Here is a 26,719-nt window from a genome sequence, read left to right on the forward strand (position 1 = left end):
CTCTCCCAAGCAATGTAAGAGCAACCAGCTTTAAAAAAATAATAATAAAATAAATAAAAACAAAAGCCAATATCTGAGCATATATTACATGCCAAGCATTGTACTAAGTGCTTTATTCATTTATTTATTCCTAATAATTATTCTATGTAGTAGATACTCTTATCCCCATTTTTTAGGGAGAAACCTAAAGGATCAGAGACCTTACCTTGCCAAGGTCACAATCTACTAAGTAGCAGTCCCTGGACTTGAACACCAAAGCCACTATTCTTTATTTTATTCTTTTTTTTTAAATGCTGGCCTTAGACAAGAGGCCAGGATGGGGACTCAATTGTTTGTTTGCTTATTTGGCTGCACCAGGTCTTAGTTGCAGCACGTGGGATCTTCATTGCGGCATGCGGGATCTCTTAGTTGCAGCGTGCAGGCTCTTAGTTGCGGCATGTGGGATCTAGTTCCCTGACCAGGGATCAAACCCCGGCCCCCTGCACTGGGAGCGTAGTCTTAACTGCTGGACCACCAGGGAAATCCCCAAAGCCACTATTCTTAATCAATATCTAATACTGCCTTCCTTGAGTGACAGAACAGACATTTAAGGCATCTCTGTAGTCCCAGGGCCCAACAAGATACATGACATATGCTTAATAAATATTTGCTGAATTAACAAAAGTGATCAATTTCGAGCAATAAAGGACTTCACACTGAACCACACAGGAGCTAATTAACTGATTTATTCAATAAAACTGCTGAAAGCCTGCTGCATACCAGGCACTGTTCTAGGTGCTGAGAAAATAGCAGTGAACAAAATGGTGTTCTGACTTCATGCAGTTTACATTCTAGTGGAAGAAAACAGATCTGTTTTTTAAAAAAAGAAAGAGGTAGTGATATGAAGAAAATAATGTTAAAAATTGACTCTAACTGAATGTGTTACTTCAGATTGGGTGTTCAGAGAAGGTTTCTCTAGTGACATTTACAAGAGACATGAGAGTGACAAGAGAGACCCACAAGCAAAGATCTGAAAGCAGAGTTCTGGATTGGGAAAACAACTGAAAACAAGGCCTTAATATTATAAACAAACTTAAGAAAGCCAGTATAATTGGCACTTAATGAGAAAAGTGGAAAGTAGTACAAGATGAGATTGGAGATGTAGGCAGGAACAGATCATGTGACGGACGACCTTGTAGGGGAAAATAAAGTGTCTGGACTTTGATACACACACAAAAAAAGTCACTGGAAGATAGGAAAAATATACGAATATAATAATAGAGAAAGGCTATACCAGAACTCATCCCTACCCCAAACTCAACCTGCAAAAAGAAAGAAAAAAGCCATGTCTCTGTTTTGGGTTACTACTTGAAAAATAAAATCACTGACTACTGCCAACCCCCAGAGCAATTGTTACCTAGAACAAAGATTGTGCAGAGCACTCACATACACACACACCTTCACACTTCTCTGGACCTTCGCAACAAAGCAATCCTTAAGTCTATGTTCTCTTATCTCTGGGACTTCCCTGGTGGTCCACTGGGTAACACTCTGTGCTCCCAATGCAGGGGGCCCAAGTTCGATCCCTGGTCGGGGAACTAGATCCCACATGCATGCCGCAACTAAGAAGCCCACATGCTGCAACTAAACACGCCACAAGGAAGATCCTGCATGCCACAACTAAGACCCAGCACAGCCTAAATAAATATTTAAAAAAATTTTAAGTCTATGTACTCTTAATTTTATGCCCCACTTACTCTCGCCATTCACCTGTTCTAATGGAAATGCTAGAGTTCCCCATCCCTACCTCCCTCCAGCACCCTGCTCCATCCAGGTCTTCCCCAGCAGTATATGCCCTGTCCTCTCCTCCTCTTGCTTTGATCCTTGCTCCCAAAAAGCTCATCCAGTCTGGGAAGGAAAGCTCAGCTTATATATTTTTGGAGAACCAATTCTATGCCAAGCACTGCAGTAGTTGTTAAGATAAGAATTAGAAAGGGTCATTTTCTCTCCCCAAAATATGGGAAATAATGAGGTGGGAGGCAGAGAATTATTCTTACTAAAACAAACTACAGGACTTCCCTGGCGGTCCAGTGGTTAAGACTCCAAGCTCCCAATGCAGGGGGCACGGGTTTGATGCCTGGTCGGGTAACTAAGATCCTGCATGCCACACGGCATGGCCAAATAAATAAATAAATAAATACTGATGCTGCTAAGTATTAAAAAAAAAAACTATGAAAAATAAGTTTCTAGAATACCAGTTGGAATCAGAGTATATTTCCCCCACAGAAACAATATTATGAGTGATTTATCTATTGGGTAAAAAGGCTTTTCAGTCTGAGAAACAAATCATCATTCATAACTTATACTGGAAATATTTCCAAGTACTAATCAACTTCCTGAAGGGAAGCTTCAGGCAGCAATCAGTTCCTAAATTGCAGATTAAGTGCATCATCAAAAATAACAATCCAGACCCATAATGGATTACTAAACATACCACATTACTAAAGCCTATTAAATTTTTTAAAGATCCCATAACAAACCTATAAAAAAGCAAATCTGGCACGTGTACTAATATCACTGTTTTATAGAGGAAGAACTTACAGCTATCCAGAGAACTGTCCAGGATCATTGTAGAAAACTAGTACATGGCAGAGTGAGCCCTAATAACAAGGTGTTTAGAATCCCAGCTCTTCCTACTAAAACATACCACCCTACTCCCTAATAATTAGAAACACACCAGGCTCTCCCATAATAGGTTCCTGGAGAAAAAGATTCCTAAATCCATCAGAAATCTGAAAGGACTACATTTTCTATGTATTAAATATTCATACAGTACTCAATTGTGGAGTTTTCTTGAGAGGACAACAATGGCAACAAAGAACAGGGGGAGAAATGTACTGAGTCATTCAAATGTAACAGTGTGGAAATAAACTTCATTTGGGATAAAAGATAGATGACTACTGACTAGCAGTAGTCAGTTTGGAGGGTAATACACCTGGAAACTAACCTTCAATATCTTTCTCTTGGAATTAGCATGCAGAAATATAACAGGGCTACTACTGTTATTTGCACATAGTAGTGAAGCAGACACACAACTAGTCTCCAAAAAAGCCAGAGACCTGAGACTGACAGAGAAAGAGAGGGAAGAAGAAAAGAAGGGGGTAAGGAATGAGAAAAGAAGGGACAGGGTAGAAGGTAAGAGGAGAGGGAGAGACAGACACAGACTAACTGGTGGGAATGGGCAGAGGTATTTCTCAAAGAACTTGACAGGATCTTCATGGTGATCAATCATCATGTAGGCCTGAAGGCCATGGAAGCTAGTCTCTCACAGTAGAAGTGCTGTTACATCTCCTCTGTTGAGGTCTATGTGTAGTGAGAGAAATCCCATACCTATGTTACAACAATGTATCCTTTCCCTTTCTGTGCTCCTATAAATTATCAAGAGACAACCAAGCAAACAGCAAGATTAAATTTGCCTAGGTCTTCTAATTAATAGTGTATACACTGAGGTTGCTTTGATTTTCATTAATATGTATAGTTTCAAAATCATAAGCAAGAGGAAACACTGCTTGTGAGCATTTTATTAGCTCTCAACTACACTACAGAAGAGCATTATTCAAAATCTAAATGCATACTCTTTTTTTCCTCTAAGAACAATAATACAAAAGGAGAAGGTGAAAATTAAAAGGGCAGGCATTTCACCCTTCTCACTATTTCACAAGTCAGTCAGTTCAATTTATTCATTACTGAACTTTATTGTAGGCTTTGATTCTATTAAAGTCTAAATAATCTAGCAATATGTGACCAAGAGCCTAAAAATACTCATACCTTGTAACTGGACTTTCTAGGCTTGATTCTATAAGATACTTTGCCAACTGTGGAAAAATCCGAAGTCCAAAGATAATACAGATGCACCTGTAGTTGGAAATTTACCAATTTTCATTAAAAGAAACAAATAGGGAAAACTCAGTACCCCTGCCTGCCACCAACAAACAGACTTCTCAGGCCTGCATCGATTTTAACTTCAGCCATGACAATTTTCTTTAGAATACTACATTATCTGTGCTTGTCCTTAGTTTTAGGACATTCCACACAAACAATAACCACACCCCACTTTTAAAAGTTAAAGCAGTAAGTAAACTGACTGAAGAAAAGAAGGTGTAAGATTACAAGAAAAATTGAAGAAAAAAGAATTTCAAAATCAAAAAAGGTTCCCTCAGTGAAATAATTTATTCAGGCATAGATCAATATGGATGCTAAAACCATTAAGTGAAAGAAGAGCTGTTGGGGAACAGAATATTCCCAGTGTATCGCCCCACAGATTACTTGCTAAATACAATAAAGAAATAAACAAACCTTTAAAATGAAGGGATCTGTCAGTCTCCGGCTCAACCAAGAAAGCAACTTTAGTATCACCAACAGCTGCACAACTTGAGCTAAAGTGCCTCCTGATGTGATGATGCAAAAAGAAGTATACAACCTCATCTCTGAACTACCAAAACTGATCAGCCACAATCTAATCAAGACTCTAGATTCAATTTCCAGTTTAAAAGAAAGGAGAGAGAATACTTCTGGGATGGTGGCATGAAGAGCTCCACAGGTCCTCTCCTCAGTTAAACAACTGTAACTGATAAAAGTTATAAAAAGCAACCATTTACAGTCTCTAAAAAGCATATTTAAGGACATACAGCAAATGGAGAAACATTTATGCAAGAAATACTACTAAATCTTGGTAAAAATAGCAACAATCTGTGGCATTTGAGCCACAAACTCACTCCTGCCCCAGTGTGACAGAAGCTATACTCCAGGCAGAATGAGCCAAGAACATGGGGCCCTCTCACTCCGGCTCTTAATCTAGGGCTACAGTTTCTCCCCAAGAAAAGCAGACAGCTAGCATTTCTTTTCTTTCTTTCTTTTTTTTTTTTTTTTGGCGGTACGTGGGCCTCTCACTGTTGTGGCCTCTCCCGTTTCAGAGCACAGACTCCGGACGCACAGGCTCAGCGGCCATGGCTCACGGGCCCAGCCGCTCCGCGGCATGTGGGATCTTCCCGGACCGGGGCACGAACCCGTGTCCCCTGCATCGGCAGGAGGACTCTCAACCACTGCGCCACCAGCTAGCATTTCTCATCTAACTGAGCTACATACTGAAGCTCTATTCCAGACAAGCACAGCCAAAAGGTCTGGGGTACTCTTCTTCCACCCAGGCATCAGTCATGGGGCAGAAGCTCTACCCCAGGCATATCAGGCCAAAAACAGTGGGCCTCAGTCATGTCCAACCCAGCTTGCTCAGCCAGGAACAATAACAGTTGGAGATTTCAATACTCCACTTTCAAAAATGGAGAGAACATCTAGAAAGATCAATGAGGAAATATGTCTTGGGAATTCACTGGCAGTACAGTGGTTAGGACTCCACACTTTCACTGCTGAGGGCCCCGGTTCAATCCCTGGTCAGGGAACTAAGATCCCACAAGACACACGGCATGGCAAAAAAAAAAAAGAAAAAAAAAGAAAAAAGGAAATATGTCTTGAACAACATTATACACAAACTTGACTTAACAGACATTCCACTCAACAGCAGAATGAAAGCAACCATTCATCTCAAGTGCACATGAAACATTCTCCAGGACAGACCATATGCTAGGCCACAAAACAAGTCCTGACAAATTTAAAAGGGTTGAAATCATACAAATATGTCCTCAGATTGCAATCAGTAACAGAAATGTGGGAAATTCACTCACACTTCCAGATTTCAAAGCTTACTACAAAGCTACAGTAATCAAGACAGTGTTGGTACTGGCAAAAGGACAGATACACACATCAATAAAACAGATTTTAAAATCCAGAAACAGACCGTTACATCTAAAGTCAAGTGATTTTTGGCAAGGGTACCAAGACAATTCAATGGAGAAAGAATAGTCTTTTCAACAAATAGTGCTGGAACCACTAGATATCCACATGCAAAAGAACAGCTGGACCTCTTCCTTACACCATAGACAGAAATTAACTCCAAGTGGATCATAAAGCTAAGCATAAAGAGGCAACTCTATAAAACTCTTAGAAGAAGATCTAGGAGTATACTTTCATGACCTTGGGCTAGGTAAAGCATTCTCAAATATGATACCAAAGCACATGCAACTAAAGTAAGATCAGTTAAATTCATCAAAATTTAAAACTTTACCAAATACCATCGAGAAAATAAATACAATTCACAGGACAAGAGAAAATATTTGCAAATCATATACCTGATAAGGGGCTTATAAGCAAAATATACAAAGAATGTTTATAATCCAACAATAAAAAGATAAACAATCGATTAAAAGGCAAAAGATGAGGAGAGGTTTCTCAACCTGATAAAGACAATCTACAGAAAACCTACACATAACACCATACTTAATGGTGAGAAACTCAAAGCCTTCCCACTAAGATCAGGTACAAAGCAAGGATGTCCCTTCTCAACACTCCTTTTCCACATGGAACTAGAAGTCCTTGGTCATGCAATAAGGTAAGAAAAGAAAATAAACAGTATACATATCAGGAAGGAAGACATAACTCTGTCTCTGTTCAGAAGTGACATGATCATCTATGTAGAAATCTGAAAGAATCAACCAAAAACTTCCTGGAACTAATAGGCAATTTATAGCAAAGTTGTGGGATACAAGGTTAATAGACAAAAGTCAAATGCTTTTCTATATACCATCAATGAACAAGTGGAAATGAAAATTAAAAACACATTAAAATCATTTACATTAGCACCCCTAAAAATGAAATACTTACGTATAAATCTAACAAAATATGTACAAGATCTATATGAGGAAAACCACAAAATACCAATGAAATGAAGGAACTAAATAAATATTGAATAGATATTCCATGTTCATAGATAGAAAGACTCAACATTGTCAAGATGTCACTTCTTCTCAACCTGATCTGTGGATTCAATGCAATTCCAATCAAAATCCCAACAAGTTAACTTACAGATATGAACAATCTGATTCTAATGTTTACATGTAGAAACAAAAGACATGGATTAGCCAATACAATATTGAAGAACAAACTGGGAGGACTGACACTACCCACTTCAAGACTTACTATAAAGCTACATGAATCAGGAGAGTGATACTGGTGAAGGGTAGACAAACTGATCAATGGAACAGATTTGAAAGCCCAGAAATAGACGCCCATAAATATAGCCAACTGATCTTTGACAAAGGAGCAAAGGTAGTACAATAGAGGAAAGATAGGCTCTTCAACAAATGGTGCAGGAACAAATGAACATCCATGCAAAACAAAATGAATCTAAACCCAGACTTTACACCCTTCACAAAAATTAACTCAAAATGGATCATAAACCAAAACTTAAAACATAAAACTAAAAGACTCCTAGAAAATAACATAGGAGAAAACCTAGATGACCTTGGGTATAGTGATTTCTTTTTAGATTCAACACCAAAGACACAATCCATGAAAGAAATAATTGATAAGCTGGACTTTACTAAAATTTAAAACTTCTGCTCGGCAAAAGACAATGTCAAGAGAATGAGAAGACAAGCCACAGACTGAGAGAAAATATGTACAAAAGACACATCTGATAATGAACTGTTACCCAAAATATAAAAAGAACTCTTAAAACTCAACAACAAGAAAACAACCCGATTAAAAAAAATCAGTCAAAGACCTTAACAGACACCTTACCAAAGAAGATATACAGATGTCAAAATAAGCATATGAGAGGATGCTCCCCATTATATGTCATCAGGGAAATACAAATTAAAATGACGACGAGATACTACATACCTTTTAGAATGGCCAAATGCTAGCAAGAACGTGCAGCAACAGGAACTCTCAGACATTGCTGGTGGAAGTACAAAATGGTACAGCCACTTTTGGAAGACTGTTTGGTGGTTTCTTACAAAACTAAATATACTCTTACTATAAAATCCAGCCATCGCATTCGATGGTACCTACTCAAAGGAGATGAAAACTTTATGTCCACACAAAAACCTGCACATACATATTTATAGCAGCTTTATTCATAACTGCCAAAACCTGGAAGCAACCAAGATGTCCTCTAGTAGGTGAATGGATAAACAAACTGTGGTATATCCAGACAATAGAATATTATTCAATGCTACAAAGAAATGATCTATCAAGCCATAAAAAGGGATTGGGGAAAAATGTGGAATGACTTCAGTTTGAGGTGATGAAGTGTTCTAAAATCGATTGTAGTGATGATCACACAACTCTGTGAATATACTAAAACTCACTGAATTGTACATTTGCAGTGGGTGAATTGTATGGTCTGTGAATTATATCTTAATAAAGCTGTTATTTTCTTTTAAGTGCTCTGACTATGTAAATGCCAAAGTTAGCAAGAGACCAGGAAAAGCTGAAGAAATGAAAAATGTGGCTAAAGTAACAACAAGTGATGTTAACTGAGAGCAAGGAAGAGCACTTGTTTAAGAAACTAAAGCAAGATGAAAGGACAAAAGACTTCTGACATAAGCCAGAAGGTTCCAAAGATGCTAGTCCTATTCAAATTCACACTGTACCATTTGGATTCATTTCAGTTTCTCAACAGAGACTGCTTGGCAGGAAAATTCTTCTCTGTGCATGCATTATAGGTTGTTTAGTATCCCTGCATAGTATATGTAAATAACACTTCCTAGGGATTGTTTTGACTCAAGATGCTTCCATATATCTCCAAATACCTTCAACTCAAAGAACCACGAGGGCTATGGAAGCATTCCCTATGAGACATCATGCACACTGTCAAAGACTGGTCTATTCTGGAATAAAAGATACACACTAAAACATACAGAACAAGGAGGAGAGGAGACATTCCCTTGCCTTCTCTTCTCTACTCCTAAAATATTCTACCTACTCAAGAGTTTCAAAGGACTTACAAACTCCTGCTTGGTGGTAGAAACTCAAGCTTAACTCCTAAATCAATCAGGATTTTAAAAATACTCTTAGTCTATTTTGTAATTAGAGGAATATCTATAATGTCAAATAAAAAATACCACATAAACATAATAAAGCTATACAAATATAAAAATGCCTAAGAATAAAAGACAAGCAGGAAACATAAGATTATAAAGTATTGTGCTAAGGTAGTTCTAGGAGTTATGGGGATTCTAATAGTCTACACATTTTACCTTAACGATGAAAAAACATTTTTTTTAAAAGGCCAAGAATTTTCACTTTACACCTACTCTAAATTTCCATGGGAATATTTGCTTGATTTCTCTTCTGTAATCCTAAAACTTATTCAAACTCCTCAAGAGTTTCAAATCATCATGTATTTCTCCTGTCCAGCACACACCAAGAAATCATGGTAATATATTATATATACACATTTAAGTAGATAATGTAGTCAATAACTGCACTCTCATCATAAACATTCAGGACTTGGTTTTCAGTAGCAAGAGTTGATAAGCAACAGTTCTGCCATATTACCTGGATTTGTGATGGCAATATTTACCAAAAGACATTTTCCTCATGCAGGGGACTCTGAGTCTTATATTCTAACAGCAGTTTTACCTACAAATATTCATCTCTAAAAATTCTTACTATGTGACATTCATGAAAACAAAACTTTAAAACATTTAACAGTCTGAGAAAAATGAAACTAAGAAAAAAAATTCTGATTTATTATTTACTCTCCTTTAAGCTTCACATATATACTGTACACTTCCATGATATAAAAGGAAAATAAATTTGTGTTTGTTAGCAATATCGTGTTTATCTTTAATTTCACTTCCAAGTATTTTCCATGAAAGGTTCCACATCAACTTGTTCCTTTACAAGATAACATCCTACTAGATCTACTATTTCTAAAGATGTAGAAATAAACTGATTAATCTGCAGTGCCACCTGATGTTAAGAAGTAAGTAGCACATCCCAAAGAGTGTGTTCTAAGCATCCTCTTCCCATCAACGACAGAGGAAGAGAAGGACACTGGAATTCTCAGTGACCACTTGGCCAGGACAACCATCTGCAAAGTGACAGGACAAACTTACAGCAAGTGTTTTCAGGGTTCAGGAAGTTAGGGCAAAGAATGCTGAGAAAAGCATTCCTGAGGGAAAGAAATGAATGGGAGCCTAAAGAATAATGTAATACAAGATGGGATTGAAAACATGAAAATGAAAACTTCACAGAGGCAAAACATGACAACAACTTTACAGCACTGTCTCTACTTCTGTACTTAAATAATGCATCATTAAAACTACTCTCGGAAGATGGCGGAAGAGTAAGACGCGGAGATCACCTTCCTCCCCACAGATACACCAGAAATACATCTACACGTGGAACAACTCCTACAGAACACCTACTGAACGCTGGCAGAAGACCTCAGACCTCCCAAAAGGCAAGAAAGCCCCCCCGCCACGTACCTGGGTAGGGCAAAAGAAAAAATAAACAGAGACAAAAGGATAGGGACGGGACCTGCACCAGTGGGAGGGAGCTGTGAAGGAGGAAAAGTGTCCACACACTTGGAAGCCCCTTCGCGGGCGGAGACTGCGGGTGGTGGAGGGGGGGAGCTTCGGAGCCGCGGAGGAGAGCACAGCAACAGGGGTGCGGAGGCCAAAGCAGAGAGATTCCCGCACAGAGGATCAGGGCCGACCGGCACTCACCAGTGGCTTGTCCGCTCCCCCGCCGCAGCGGGCGGGGCTGGGAGCTGAGGCTCGGGCATTGGTCAGATCCCAGGGAGAGGACTGGGGTTGGCGGCGTGAACACACCCTGCAGGGGGTTGGTGCACCACAGCTAGCCGGGAGGGAGTCCGGGGAAAAGTCTGGACCTGCCTAAGAGGCAAGAGACTTTTTCTTCCCTCTTTATTTCCTGGTGCTCCAGGAGAGGGGATTAAGAACGCTGCTTAAAGGAGCTCCAGAGACGGGCGCGAACGGCGGCTAAAAGCGCGGACCCCAGAGACAGACATGAGACACTAAGGCTGCCACTGCCGCCACCAAGAAGCCTGTGTGCGAACACAGGTCACTATCCACACCCCCCTTCCGGGGAGCCTGTGCAGCCCGCCACTGCCAGGGTCCCGGGATCCAGGGACAACTACCCTGGGAGAACGCACGGCGCGCCTCAGGCTGGTGCAACGTCACGCCGGCCTCCACCGCCACAGGTTCGCCCTGCACTCCGTGACCCTCCCTACCCCCGGCCTTAGTGAGCCAGAGCCTCCGAATCAGCGGCTCCTTTAACCCCGTCCTGTCTGACCAAAGAACAGACCTACACGCACAGGCGGGGCCAAATCCAAAGCTGATCCCCTGGGAGCTGTGAGAACAAAGAAGAGAAAGGGAAATCTCTCCCAGCAGCCTCAGGAGCAGCGGATTAAAGCTCCACAATCAACTTGATGCACCCTGCAGCTATGGAATACATGAATAGACAACGATTCATCCCAAATTAAGGAGGTGGACTTTGAGAGTAAGATTTATTATTTATTCCCCTTTTCCTTTTTTTGTGAGTGTGTATGTGTATGCTTCCGTGTGAGATTTTGTCTGTAGAGCTTTGTTTCCACCATTTGTCCGAGGGTTCTATCCGTCCGTTTTTTTTTTTAATTCTTTTCTTAATAAGTACTTTTTATTTTAATAACTTTATTTTATTTTACTTTATCTTCGTTCTTTCTTTCCTTTCTTCCCTCCTTTAGACAACGAATCATCCCAAATTGAGTAGGTGAACTTTGAGAGCAAGATTTATGATTTTTTTCCCCTTTTCCTCTTTTTGTGAGTGTGTATGTGTATGCTTCTGTGTGAGATTTTGTCTGTAGAGCTTTGCTTCCAGCATTTGTTCCAGGCTTCTATCCATCCATTTTTTTGTTTTTTGGTTTTTTTTTCCTCTTAATAATTATTTTTTTATTTTAATAACTTTATTATATTTTATCTTACTTTATTTTATTTTACTTTATCGTCTTTCTTTCTTTTCTTCCTTCCTTCCCGCCTTCCTTCTTCCCTCCCTCCCTCCCTCCCTCCTTTCTTTCTTCCTTTCTTTCTTTACTTCTCCTAATTCTTTTTTTCTACTTTTTCTCCCTTTTCTTCTGAGCCATGTGGATGAAAGGCTCTTGGTGCTGCAGCCAGGAGTTAGTGCTGTGCCTCTGAGGTGGGAGAGCCAACTTCAGGACACTGGTCCACAAGAGACTTCCCAGCTGCACACAATATCAAATGGCAAAAATCTCCCAGAGATCTCCATCTCAACGCCAGCACCCAGCTTCACTCAACGACCAGCAAGCTACAGTGCTGGACATCCTATGCCAAACAACTAGCAAGACAGGAACACAACCCCACCCATTGCAGAGAAGCTGCCCAAAATCATAATAAGCCGACAGACACCCCAAAACACACCACCAGACGTGGACCTGCCCACCAGAAAGACAAGATCCAGCCTCATCCACCAGAACACAGGCACTAGTCCCCTCCACCAGGAAGCCTACACAACCCACTAAACCAACCTTAGCCACTGGGGACAGATACCAAAAACAACGGGAACTACGAACCTGCAGCCTGCAAAAAGGAGACCCCAAACACAGTAAGATAAGCAAAATGAGAAGACAGAAAAACACACAGCAGATGGAGGAGCAAGATAAAAACCCACCAGACCTAACAAATGAAGAGGAAATAGGCAGTCTACCTGAAAAAGAATTCAGAATAATGATAGTAAAGATGATCCAAAATCTTGGAAATAGAATAAACATGCAAGAAACATTTAACAAGGACCTAGAAGAACTAAAGGTTAAACAAACAATGATGAACAACACAATAAATGAAATGAAAAATACTCTAGATGGGATCAATAGCAGAATAACTGAGGCAGAAGAATGGATAAGTGACCTGGAAGATAAAATAGTGGAAATAACTACTGCAGAGCAGAATAAAGAAAGAAGAATGAAAAGAACTGAGGACAGTCTCAGAGACCTCTGGGACAACATTAAACGCACCAACATTCGAATTATAGGGGTTCCAGAAGAAGAAGAGAAAAAGAAAGGGACTGAGAAAATATTTGAAGAGATTATAGTTGAAAACTTCCCTAATATGGGAAAGGAAATAGTTAATCAAGTCCAGGAAGCACAGAGAGTCCCATACAGGATAAATCCAAGGAGAATATGCCAAGACACATATTAATCAAACTGTCAAAAATTAAATACAAAGAAAACATATTAAAAGCAGCAAGGGAAAAACAACAAACAAGGGAATCCCCATAAGGTTAACAGCTGATCTTTCAGCAGAAACTCTGCAAGCCAGAAGGGACTGCCAGGATATATTGAAAGTGATGAAGGAGAAAAACCTGCAACCAAGATTACTCTACCCAGCAAGGATCTCATTCAGATTTGATGGAGAAATTAAAACCTTTACAGACAAGCAAAAGCTGAGAGAGTTCAGCACCACCAAACCAGCTCTACAACAGCTGCTAAAGGAACTTCTCTAGGCAAGGAAAAGACCTACAATAACGAACCCAAAACAATTAAGAAAATGGGAACAGGAACATAAATATCGATAATTACCTTAGACGTAAATGGACTAAATGCTACCACCAAAAGACACAGATTGGCTGAATGGATACAAAATCAAGACGCATATATTTGCTGTCTACAAGAGACCCACTTCAGACCTAGAGACACATACAGACTGAAAGTAAGGGGATGGAAAAAGACATTTCATGCAAATGGAAACCAAAAGAAAGCTGGAGTAGCAATTCTCATATCAGACAAAATAGACTTTAAAATAAAGACTATTACAAGAGACAAAGAAGGACACTACATAATGATCAAGGGATCGATCCAAGAAGAAGATATAACAATTGTAGATATTTATGCACCCAACATAGGAGCACCTCAATACATAAGGCAAATACTAACAGCCATAAAAGGGGAAATTGACAGTAACACATTCATAGTAGGGGACTTTCACACCCCACTTTCACCAATGGACAGATCATCCAAAATGAAAATAAATAAGGAAACACAAGCTTTAAATGATACATTAAACAAGATGGACTTAATTGATATTTATAGGACATTCCATCCAAAAACAACAGAACACACATTTTTCTCAAGTGCTCATGGAACATTCTCCAGGATAGATCATATCTTGGGTCACAAATCAAGCCTTGGTAAATTTAAGAAAATTGAAATTGTATCAAGTATCTTTTCCGGCCACAATGCTGTGAGACTCGATATCAATTACAGGAAAAGATCTGTAAAAAATACAAACACATGGAGGCTAAACAATACACTACTTAATAACGAAGTGATCACTGAAGAAATCAAAGAGGAAATCAAAAAATACCTAGAAACAAATGACAATGGAGACACGACGACTCAAAATCTATGGGATGCAGCAAAAGCAGTTCTAAGAGGGAAGTTTATAGCAATACAATCCTACCTTAAGAAACAGGAAACATCTCGAATAAAGAACCTAAACTTGCACCTAAAGCAATTAGAGAAAGAAGGAAAAAAACCCCAAAGTTAGCAGAAGGAAAGAAATCATAAAAATCAGATTAGAAATAAATTTAAAAGAAATGAAGGAAACGATAGCAAAGATCAATAAAACTAAAAGCTGGTTCTTTGAGAAGATAAACAAAATTGATAAACCATTAGCCAGACTCATCAAGAAAAAAAGGGAGAAGACTGAAATCAATCGAATTAGAAATGAAAAAGGAGAAGTAACAACTGACACTGCAGAAATACAAAAGATCATGAGAGATTACTACAAGCAACTCTATGCCAATAAAATGGACAACCTGGAAGAAATGGACAAATTCTTAGAAATGCACAACCTGCCAAGACTGAATCAGGAAGAAACAGAAAATATGAACAGACCAATCACAAGCACTGAAATTGAAACTGTGATTAAAAATCGTCCAACAAACAAAAGCCCAGGACCAGATGGCTTCACAGGCAAATTCTATCAAACATTTAGAAAAGAGCTAACACCTACCCTTCTCAAACTCTTCCAAAATGGAGCAGAGGGGGGAACACTCCCCAACTCATTCTACGAGGCCACCATCACCCTGATACCAAAACCAGACAAGGATGTCACAAAGAAAGAAAACTACAGGCCAATACCACCGATGAACATAGATGCAAAAATCCTCAACAAAATACTAGCAAACAGAATCCAACAGCACATTAAACGGATCATACATCATGATCAAGTGGGGTTTATTCCAGGAATGTAAGGATTCTTCAATATATGCAAATCAATCAACGTGATATACCGTATTAACAAATTGAAGGAGAAAAACCATATGATCATCTCAATAGATGCAGAGAAAGCTTTTGACAAAATTCAACACCCATTTATGATAAAAACCCTGCAGAAAGTAGGCACAGAGGGAACTTTCCTCAACATAATAAGGGCCATATATGACAAACCCACAGCCAACATCATCCTCAATGGTGAAAAACTGAAAGCATTTCCACTGAGATCAGGAACAAGACAAGGCTGCCCACTCTCACCACTCTTATTCAACATAGTTTTGGAAGTTTTAGCCACAGCAATCAGAGAAGAAAAGGAAATAAAAGGAATCCAAATTGGAAAAGAAGAAGTAAAGCTGTCACTCTTTGCAGATGACATGATACTATACATAGAGAATCCTAAAGATGCTACCAGAAAACTACTAGAGCTAATCAATGAATTTGGTAAAGTAGCAGGATACAAAATTAATGCACAGAAATCTCTGGCATTCCTATACACTAAGGATGAAAAATCTGATAGTGAAATCAAGAAAACACTCCCATTTACCATTGCAACAAAAAGAAAAAAATATCTAGGAATAAACCTACCTAAGGAGACAAAAGACCTGTATGCAGAAAATTATAAGACACTGATGAAAGAAATTAAAGATGATACAAATAGATGGAGAGATATACCATGTTCTTGGATTGGAAGAATCAACATTGTGAAAATGACTCTACTACCCAAAGCAATCTACAGATTCAATGCAATCCCTATCAAACTACCACTGGCATTTTTCACAGAACTAGAACAAAAAATTTCACAATTTGTATGGAAACACAAAAGACCCCAAATAGCCAAAGCAATCTTGAGAACGAAAAACAGAGCTGGAGGAATCAGACTTCCTGACTTCAGACTATACTACAAAGCTACAGTAATCAGGACAGTATGGTACTGGCACAAAAACAGAAATATAGATCAGTGGAACAGGATAGAAAGCCCAGAGATAAAGTCACGCACATATGGTCACCTTATCGTTGATAAAGGAGGCAGGAATGTACAGTGGAGAAAGGACAGCCTCTTCAATAAGTGGTGCTGGGAAAACTGGACAGCTACATGTAAAAGTATGAGATTAGGTCACTCCCTAACACCGTACACAAAAATAAACTCAAAATGGATTAAAGACCTAAATGTAAGGCCAGAAACTATCAAACTCTTAGAGGAAAACATAGGCAGGACACTCTATGACATAAATCACAGCAAGCTCCTTTTAGACCCACCTCCTAGAGAAATGGAAATAAAAACAAAAGTAAACAAATGGGACCTAATGAAACTTCAAAGCTTTTGCGCAGCAAAGGAAACCATAAACAAGACCAAAAGACAACCCTCAGAATGGCAGAAAATATTTGCAAATGAAGCAACTGACAAAGGATTAATCTCCAAAATTTATAAGCAGCTCATGCAGGTCAATAACAAAAAAACAAACAACCCAACTCAAAAATGGGCAGAAGACCTAAATAGACATTTCTCCGAAGAAAATATACAGACTGCCAACAAACACATGAAAGAATGCTCAACATCACTAATCATTAGAGAAATGCAAATCAAAAGTACAATGAGATATCAGCTCACACCAGTCAGAATGGCCATCATCAAAAAATCTACAAACAATAAATGCTGGAGAGGGTGTGGAGAAAAGGGAACCCTCTTACAGTGTTGGTGGGAATGTAAATTGATACAGCCACTGTGGAGAACAGTATGGAGGTTCCTTAAAAAATTAAAAATAGAACTACCATATGACCCAGCAATCCCACTACTGGGCATATACCCTGAGAAAACCATAATTCAAAAAGAGTCATGTACCAAAATGTTCATTGCAGCTCTATTTACAATAGCCCGGAGATGGAAACAACCTAAGTGTCCATCATCGGATGAATGGATAAAGAAGATGTGGCACATATATACAATGGAATATTACTCAGCCATAAAAAGAAACGAAATTGAGCTATTTGTAATGATGTGGATAGACCTAGAGTCTGTCATACAGAGTGAAGTAAGTCAGAAAGAGAGGCAAATACCATATGCTAACACATATATATGGAATTTAAGAAAAAAAATGTCATGAAGGACCTAGGGGTTAAACAGGAATAAAGACACAGACTTACTAGAGAATGGACTTGAGGCTACGGGGAAGGGGAAGGGTAAACTGTGACAAAGCGAGAGAGAGGCATGGAAATCTATACACTACCAAACGTAAGGTAGATAGCTAGTGGGAAGCAGCCGCATAGCACAGGGAGATCAGTTCAGTGCTTTATGACCGCCTGGAGGGGTGGGATAGGGTGGGTGGGTGGGAGGGAGACGCAAGCGGGAAGAGATATAGCAACATATGTATATATATAACTGATTCATTTTGTTGTGAAGCTGAAACTAACACACCATTGTAAAGCAATTATACTCCAGTAAAAAAAAAAAATTATACACCCAAAAAAATATATATATATAGAAAAATCTATAGTTATATTTTACTAAATTTATTTTACTAAAGAGACTATAGTATTTTACTATAGCCTGTTAATGGTGATTACATTAAAATAACAATGTTTGAAAAAAAAAAAAAACTACTCACTTCTCGGGAATTCCCTGGCCGTCCAGTGGTTAGGACTCTGCACTTTCACTGCCAAAGGCCCGGGTTCAATTCCTGGTTGGGGAACTAAGATCCCACAAGCCGTGCAGTACAGCCAAAAAAAAACAAAAGGAAGATTAAAAATACTCTCTTCAGGACTTCCCTGATGGTGCAGTGGTTAAGAATCTGCCTGTCAATGCAGGGGACATAGGTTGGAGCCCTGGTCCAGGAAGATCCCACATGCCGCAAAGCAACCAAACCCATGCACCACAACTACTGAGCCTGTGCTCTAGGGCCCACAAGTCACAACTACTGAGCCTGCGTGCCACAACTACTGAATCCCGCACGCCTAGAGCCCATGCTCCGCAACAAGAGAAGCCACTGCAGTGAGAAGCCCGTGCACCACAACGAAGAGTAGCCACCACTCGCCACAACTAGAGAAAGGCTGTGCGGCAGCAACGAAGACCCAATGCAGCCAAAAATAAATAAATAAATTTATTAAAAACAAAAAATACTCTCTTCTCTAGCAAAAGAAAATGTGAGATGAAGACATAAATATGTTTGAGCTTTACACAAAATAAATATGACAGAACTTAAGAAAATGTAATATTCATAAGCAATATTGTAGCATAAAGGAGACTGAGAAATTGTAGAACAGAACAGGCAGAGTGATATGAGGAGCAGGATGAAATCACCTAAGGAGAAAAACATGCAGTAGTTTGACAGAAGGACATTTGACAGAAGGACAAATATTCAGAAAGAGGAAGAAAAGCCAGATACAAGCCATTGAGACAGTGGCATAAGAACTTGAAAGCTCCAAATTTCCTCCTGGAAGAACAGGTACTGGGCGAATAAAAACTTGAATGGCGAGTAGCCCTTTTTGTGAAATGTATAAGCAATATAGTATTTACCATGAATCACTGGAACATTTCTTACAGAGAGATGTGAGGAAGATGTCATTTTTTCAAAGATAGTTAAATTCCTGCAAGTCAAATCATGATCTATAGCCCAAGTCTAAGAAAAGAACAGTAAGAGGCAGAAAACATTCTTGAGGAATTATGGATAGGAAATATTACAAAACTGTTCAACTGCCTGGAGTCAAAAGCAAACTAGAGAAAGACAATGTGTCAAAGACAAGAAAGAAATGAATTTCTGTGAAGACCAGGGGAAGAGTTCAAACTCTGAGAAACAGAAATCTTAAAGCAGCTTTGCCAAAAAAAAAGTTAAACCTGAAAATGACCAAGCTTCTAGACAGCACGACCAATGTAGTTAGAGCGGAAGTAGGTGGAGGTAAGATGAAACAAAATTGACCATGAGCTGACAACTGTTAAACCTGGGTGGTGAGTAGATAAGGGCTCATGATACAATTCTGTCTATTTTTGTGTATGTTTTTTAAAGTGGCAGCTAATGGACCATGATACAGAGAATACTAAAGCTGCTGACATCAGCCGCTCTGGAAATCTTTTTTTTTTTTTTTTTTTTTTTTTTGCGGTACGCGGGCCTCTCACTGTTGTGGCCTCTCCAGCTGCGGAGCACAGGCTCCGGACACGCAGGCTCAGCGGTCATGGCTCACGGGCCTAGCTGCTCCACGGCATGTGGGATCTTCCCGGACCGGGGCACGAACCCATGTCCCCTGCATCGGCAGGCGGACTCTCAACCACTGCGCCACCAAGGAAGCCCTGGAAATCTTTAAATGCACTAGATAGTAAAGCGCTCCTTCCTCCACACCACTCTTCTACATAGAACATACTTCTGTTATTACATCTATTTCCTTTTGAGTCCCATCTACAAAATCACGAGCTACTTAAAGGCAAATATTGTGTCTTATTCATCCATACATGCGAGCACCTAATACAGTGTCAGGGCTATAGCAAATGCTCAGTAAATGTTTGATGAACTGAACAAAGCAATAATGTGATTGTAATTTCTAAGAGCGGAAGGCAGGCTTTTAGAAATGATGAAAAAGAGGTCAAAGAACAACAATATTTCTGGAAGTACAGAAATTATATCACAGTAAAGAGAGAAATATCTATAAAAGATACTACGAAAGTAAACAGTATGCTGAAGAGCTAAAAAAAAAATTGAAGGAAGGAATAAATGAATGAATAATTCGCTCAGTATCTTCACCTACTGAAATGAGGCACATTGAGCCAATAAAATTTAACAATGCTTTTCACTGGGAATATCTAACATCCTCTGTTCTAATCCTGTTCTCTCAATCAGGTTTCTGATACTTATTGGCCTGTCATTAGACTTTTCCACATTCATTCATTCAAATATTTACTGAACACCTACAATGACAGACATTATTCTAGGCACTTAAGATACATCAATGAACTAAAAAGACAAAAAATCTCTGCTCTCATGGAGAGTATATGCTAGTGGGTGGAGAGAGAGAAGTAAATTATACAGTATGTATAATTTACATACAGTATACAGTGCCAGAAGACGGCTGTGAAACAAGTCCTGTCCAATAAACCCAAGTATTCATGTCGTACTGGGGGTTTTTAGTAAAATGGCATTGATAAACTTCAATAAGTCTCTTGCCTGTTTGGTATACACGAGAGTCCCCCATGACTGAACACCTCCTCATAGGAAAAGTTAAGGAGCTTATCCTAAACAATAGTGACACCCACCAAGGTAGTGTCAGCAGTGAGGCCGCAACTAGTGTCACCACCAACTTCTCTGACACCTCTTTAGGTGAAAGAAAAAAATATACAACTGTATAAAAACTATTAAAGAACAGCAATTATACTTATTGGTTTTAAAGTTCCTTCTCTGATGTCAAAGAAATAGTAAGGAAAAGCTGTACGCTTGATTTTGGGAAGATACTGTTCTTTGAATGGCAGTAATAGCACAGCCTAAATTTAACAGACCATAACTGACCAAATTTTAGTCAAAACTTTTTGCTAACTGTTAAGGGATCATCAGTCCTCTCCAAATATACATATCTTTGATTAGTTTCCAATTACTGATCCAGGATATCATACAACTCGTCTTAGAAGAATCTCATTCTTGTTGTGTGAGAGTTCAGCCTAAGGACTCACTTGAATTTATAAAAATTCACTCATTAAAACATGTATACGGCTTCCCTGGTGGCGCAGTGGTTGAGAGTCCACCTGTCGATGCAGGGGACACGGGTTCGTGCCCTGGTCCGGGAAGATCCCACATGCCGCGGAGTGGCTGGGTCCGTGAGCCATGGCCGCTGAGCCTGCGTGTCCGGAGCCTGTGCTCCGCAACGGGAGAGGCCACAACAGTGAGAGGCCCGCGTACCGCAAAAAAAAAAAAAAAAAAAAAAAAAAACATGTATAGGCAGTATGCCAGTAACACCCTAAAATTAGAAACTGTTCTACATTTTATCATTAGAATTATGTTCTGAGTCATTAAAATAATTTTCTATCACCTTAGAGCCATCCACATCAGTTCTCTAAACAGTAAGTATATCTAATTTAAGCATTTTGTTTTACTGACCAAGAAACTGTGTCCTAAAAAGGTTGAAGAGAAAAATTGTGACTCTTGTACAGTCACACACAGGCAAATTGGTGACATTTCTGGAAACCTAGAATTCAAGTCTCCTATCCCAACCCAACACTCTCTATTGACTACCACATTTTTCCTTTAGATCACAGCGTTGTCAAATACCAATGAAATTAACCAGTTTTTAAAAATCTTTAGACCTGAGAACCAAAATACAATATCAAGACTAGAGCTTATCTTCCTGATAAATTCTGTTACAGCAAAACTGAAAACCAAAATTTAAAAAATCTTTAGACCTGACAACCAAAATATTGTATCAAAAGACTAGAGTTTATATTCCTGATAAATTTTACTATAGCAAAATTGAAAACCAAAATTAAAAGTCAATGAAAATACCATACACAAAGTTAACAAGATTTATCAGGAATTTTTTTTAAAGAGGTATTACTTTATAATCATCAGATTGGCAAAAATTACGAATTCTGAAAATATTCAGTGCTGGCAAGAATGTATGTAAATAGAAACCTTTATGCACTGCTGCTAGGAGTATACATTAGTAAAACCACTTTGGAGAGCAATCTTGTCATCATGAATGAAATGTGCTTGTGTGTGTGGGTACATTCTATGATCAGGTAATATCCTATGACCCAGCAGTTCCACACTTGGTACTGTACCTAAAGAAACTCCTGCATAGGCATACAAGGAAGAGACAAGGATAAGGGTGTTTGTCTTGGAGTTGTCTACAGTAAGAGAGAGCTAGAGACAATATGCCGTCCACCGTTAGTGGAACAGATACATAAAATATATCTTATCCTCCCCTTGCAGAATATGTTCCCTCTGGCTGCAAATCTCCTGCCTCTAGATATCTGCATGTCTTGCTCTTTAGCTTCAATCCAGTTTCTGCTCAAATTTTCAACTAATCAAATAAGTCTTCCCTGACTGCCCAATCTAAAATATCTTACCTTTCAATCCAGAATCTCTCTAGTCCAGATATCCTTCCTTCTATTTTCTAATCTTCCATTTTTCTGCGTAACACTTTTAACTGTCTGACATTCTAATACACATGTGTTTATTGTTCAGAATCCCAATTAGAATGTAAAGTCCAGACACCAGGAGATTTGTTCAAAGGAATACCACCAGAATCTAGAATTAGTACCTGGCACATAGAAAGTGATTAACAAATATTTGTTCAACAAATGAATTCAATGACTACATCCCAATCTCCGCTTATAGCTGTGTAAAGTCACATAAATGAACCCAAGTCTCTGACTTTTCAAACCCACTCACAGTATATAACCTGAGTGGTTATATAACCTCCAGAGTATATAACATTCCACATTTTTTTCAACTCCCTGGCAATTCAATTTGCATTCACAGTATTCAGCAATGAAGCAGCTTCTCATGGCCAGGCACTACTCTGAGAAATAAATAAGGGAGTCTTTGCATTCAAGTCTAGAGAGGAAAAAAGACAATTACAATATAGTATAAGCGCTATGATAAGCTGTTATGGAAGGAGGTCAGAAGATGACCTAACTCACCCTAGGAAGGCTGGGGAGGGCTTCCCAGAGGGGAGCAAGGCAGCATTTGTGCTGAGAAGAAGTTATCCAGATGAGCACATTATGGGTATTTGTCAGATAGGTGATGGCTACATTCTAGGCAGAAGACACACAACATAAAAGTGCCTCAATTTTAAAAAACATCCTAACACTTTTGAAGAACTGTAAACAATTCAGCATGACAAAACAATGTGAGGCAGGAAATAACAGAAGGTGAAAGCAAAAACAAGCAAGGCTCAAATCATTAACATCCCTATTTCCAAGGCTTGGTAGTTTGGATTTTTATCTGAAAGTCTGCATAGAAGGATTGCAGAATAACAGCACCATCTGCCTACAGAAAAAGGAAAGGTACAGAGGGATGGTATGCATTCTCAGAAGCATGGAAATTATTTAGAAGGTTTACATAGAAGTCCAGATAATAATGATAATCTGAACCAAGGCAGTAGCCACAGAGAAAAAGTAGATGAAAGAGGTAAAACAAGATTTGGTAAACAGTAATATAGTTAAGTGTGGGAAGGTTAGCACATAAGGGTAATAACAGGGAAGAGTTAAGATTCTAGTGTCTCTGACTGAGTGATGAGCTGCATGCACGAATCACAGGAAGAAGAGAAGCAACTTCAGAAAGGGTGAGATACATAATTTTTTTGACATGAGTTTAAGGTATCTTAATACAACCACAATGTATCAGAGTTGATCTGTGCTAAACAGATCTGGGAGTCATCAAAATAGATATAGAAGTTGAACTCATAAAGGATGAAAGCCTTCAAGGAGAGTAGGCAGAGGCAGAAGAGAGGAGAAGATAGTAGATAGAGTGAAATGAATATTTAAAGTGGCCAGAGTGGCCAGAGAAGAGAGAAAAATATAAGGAAAGACTGACCAAGACATGGAAGGAACATAAGGAGACTACAGTGTCACAGAAACGTAAGAGAATTTCAAGGAGGACTAGTCAAAATGTTAAATGATTAAAAAGATTCCATTAGATTTCAGAATAAGGAAATCAATAGTGAGCATCACCCCATCAAATTCAGTGACTGCAGTGGATTGGCAGACTTCAACACACTAAAAAATAAATAAATAAATAAGAAGAAGGTGGAGATAATGAACATAGACAACTTTTTCAAGAACCTTAAAGGAAATAATTACAGATAAAATTGAAGAGGAATCTAGAGTGAAAAGAGTGTATTTAAGACAAGTGCATTTAAATCCTGGTAAGTTAGTACCAGTTGAGAGTAAAAGGAATAACCAAGTGTTATGGACTAAACTGTATTCCCCAAAATTCATATGTTGGAAGCCCTAACCCTCAGTATCCCCAGTACTGAAGATAAGAATTTTGAAGATGTGATTAAGTTAAAATGAGGCCATCAGAGTGGACTCTCATCCAATATGACTGGTGTTTTAATGAGAAAAAGAGACACTAGAGGTTCTAGTGCACAAAGGTACAACCATGTAAAGAGGCACAAAGAGGGCATCTATAACTCAAGGAGAGAGGCCTCAGAAGAAACTATTTCTGCCCTAACCTTAATTGTGGACTTCCAGCCTTCAGAACTGTGAGAAAATAAATTTCTCTTCTTTAAGCCACCCAGTCTCTGCTTTTTGTTATGTCAGCCCCAGCAAACTAATACACCAAGGAAACACTGTCCCTGAGGAGAAAAAACTCGGAACACAATTAGAGATGAACAGATAGAGGTAGACAAGTATGCAGGTGAAAGAGGGCAAAAAGCAATGAAGTTCCCACCAATGTATTGCATTTCCTCTGTGAAGCAGAAGACAACATTATCCAGGAAAGAGGAAGGAAGGAAGGAGGTGGTGGGCTAATAACCACCATGGGAAACAAGAGTAGTTACTAAAGACACAGAGGATTATTAGGCTGCCTTTCCATTAGTCAGTAAATGTTTGTTACGTAGTGTCATTCATGAATGCTTTAGTTCAATTTCAATACAGTGAACTCTAGCAGTAACTAGTAAAAGAAATGCATTGCAATGAATCAGAACCTGGTTTAAAAATCTAGATAACATGGGACCTTGTGCAAGTCACTTACCATTCTGGGCCTTAAGTTTCTTCAGACAAACCAGACTTGATAATCAGCATAAGATCACCTCAGATTAAAAATAAGAAGTGCTATAATGTTTATGCAGGTTTGTGCATGACCTTGGTCTTCAACTTTTACCAACCAAAGTAGTGTGTCTCAAGCTGTAATGTACATTCATCTGGAGAGCATGTTAAAATGCAGATTCTGATTCAGTAGACCTGGGGGTAAGCCTGAGATTGTGCATTTCTAACGAACTTTCAGGTGATGCCTACACCATATTTTGAGCTGCAAGAGTGTAGAACACTGATCCAGATCAAGTTCTACAAAGCTTATAATTATCGGCTTATCTGTAATCAGCCTGATATTTAGAAAACCAAGGAAAAACATTCTAGACTCACACCTGCACGAAATGTCTTGCCATTCCGTGAAACACTCTGAAATTAACTGATAGTCCCCATTTGGTGCAGACAGGAAAAGAAAGGAATCATAGGAAAAGAAAGGAATTGCCATCAATAACACTAAATTAGGAGAAGCCCAAGATTAAATACAAACACACACATGTACACAGATATACAACACAAAGGTTAAAACCTATCTAATCAAATACATTTTCTTTCTCAAAATATGAACATTTCTGGAAAAACACATGTATTTATCTCTAGAAAAATCTTCAGTATACTTTAACTGTCACATGTCTACAAAGATTCTTTTGCATTCTGGTTTGATCCTGAACGCAAACAAATTCTACAGTGTCACAAAACCTAAAGTTGTTTTTTTTTAAACCTAAAGATTTTTATGTTAATTCCCAAATAATCTTCACCTATTTGTTTAGAACCTCCAATTGTATTATCACAACTAAATTTGTTTGTGTTGAGAATTCTCTTCTGCTTTAGGAAGTGTAACTAGGGCAGAGACAGCCCAGCTGCCTTAGGGCTATAATATATCGCCACAAATCATTGCTATAATTAAACCGGTTTTTACTATTCCCTGTGCTAGGGGTTACAGGAGGTAAATTCCACAATCCTATCACAACCAACAGGGAGAGATTTTCAATCTAATTTCACAGAAATCTTCTTCAGTGACAAAAGACCTAAGAAAAAATGTCATGAAATGGATGCCTCATATCGTAGAGTCACTCTGCCTTTAACCTGAAACCTCTGTACTGAACAGAGAAGTTTGAAATAACGTGAAAACGAAGTAATGAACTCCCTATCCAAGAAAAAATAAAAAATATGGCTGTAAACTACTCTTCCTTATTCCCTTCTGAAGAATAACCAAATCGCAAGGGCACTAGCGCACTACAATCGAGCCCGTTCAAATGGGGTGGGGAGGGGAGATCAACTGCAACCTTGGTACCAGGAGGCAATTTAGCAGTCCTATCTATCTAGCCAAGTCACTCTGAAAAAATAAGACTTCCCTCATTCACCACCAGGTCACAAAAGGATTTTTTTTAAAAATGACAAATGCAATGGGCCTCAAAATAGTTTTGCTGAATCACAAATACCGTCAAGTTATAAAGCTGCAGAAGTCGCTGGGCTCGAGCACTGTCGGCCATACCTCAGCAAGTAAGTCCTCTATGAACATGTATAACTTCCTTCACTTGTTCGTTAAAGTCAAGCAAGGGTCTAATGGTCAATTAAAGCTTTCACAGTATACTGTGGGTGCAATCACAACATACAGTGGTTTTATACTAAAGATGACCACGTTCTCTGAAAAGTGGCACCACCGATCCCCCAAGGGCAAATGAACCACCCTAACCCGCAACGCAGCCACAATGAGCACCCTACGTCCTCATTCTGGCACCCAGTCCCTGCCTCCCCGCGCCCTGATTCCTCCGCGACCATGCTTCCCGCTCCCGGGCTGACTGGGGCAGCCTCGAGCTCCC

The 26,719-nt window shown here is 39.0% G+C and overlaps 1 protein-coding gene across 10 annotated transcripts in view; it reads right to left on the reverse strand.

Moving 5' to 3' along the window:
* The window catches only part of IPO11 (importin 11), a 263,491-nt gene that overhangs the window by 236,422 nt on the left and 350 nt on the right, over positions 1 to 26,719 (reverse strand). The window lies entirely within an intron of this gene.

Source organism: Orcinus orca, chromosome 3 (genome assembly GCF_937001465.1).
Source record: "Orcinus orca chromosome 3, mOrcOrc1.1, whole genome shotgun sequence".
Taxonomy (NCBI): Eukaryota; Metazoa; Chordata; class Mammalia; order Artiodactyla; family Delphinidae; genus Orcinus; species Orcinus orca.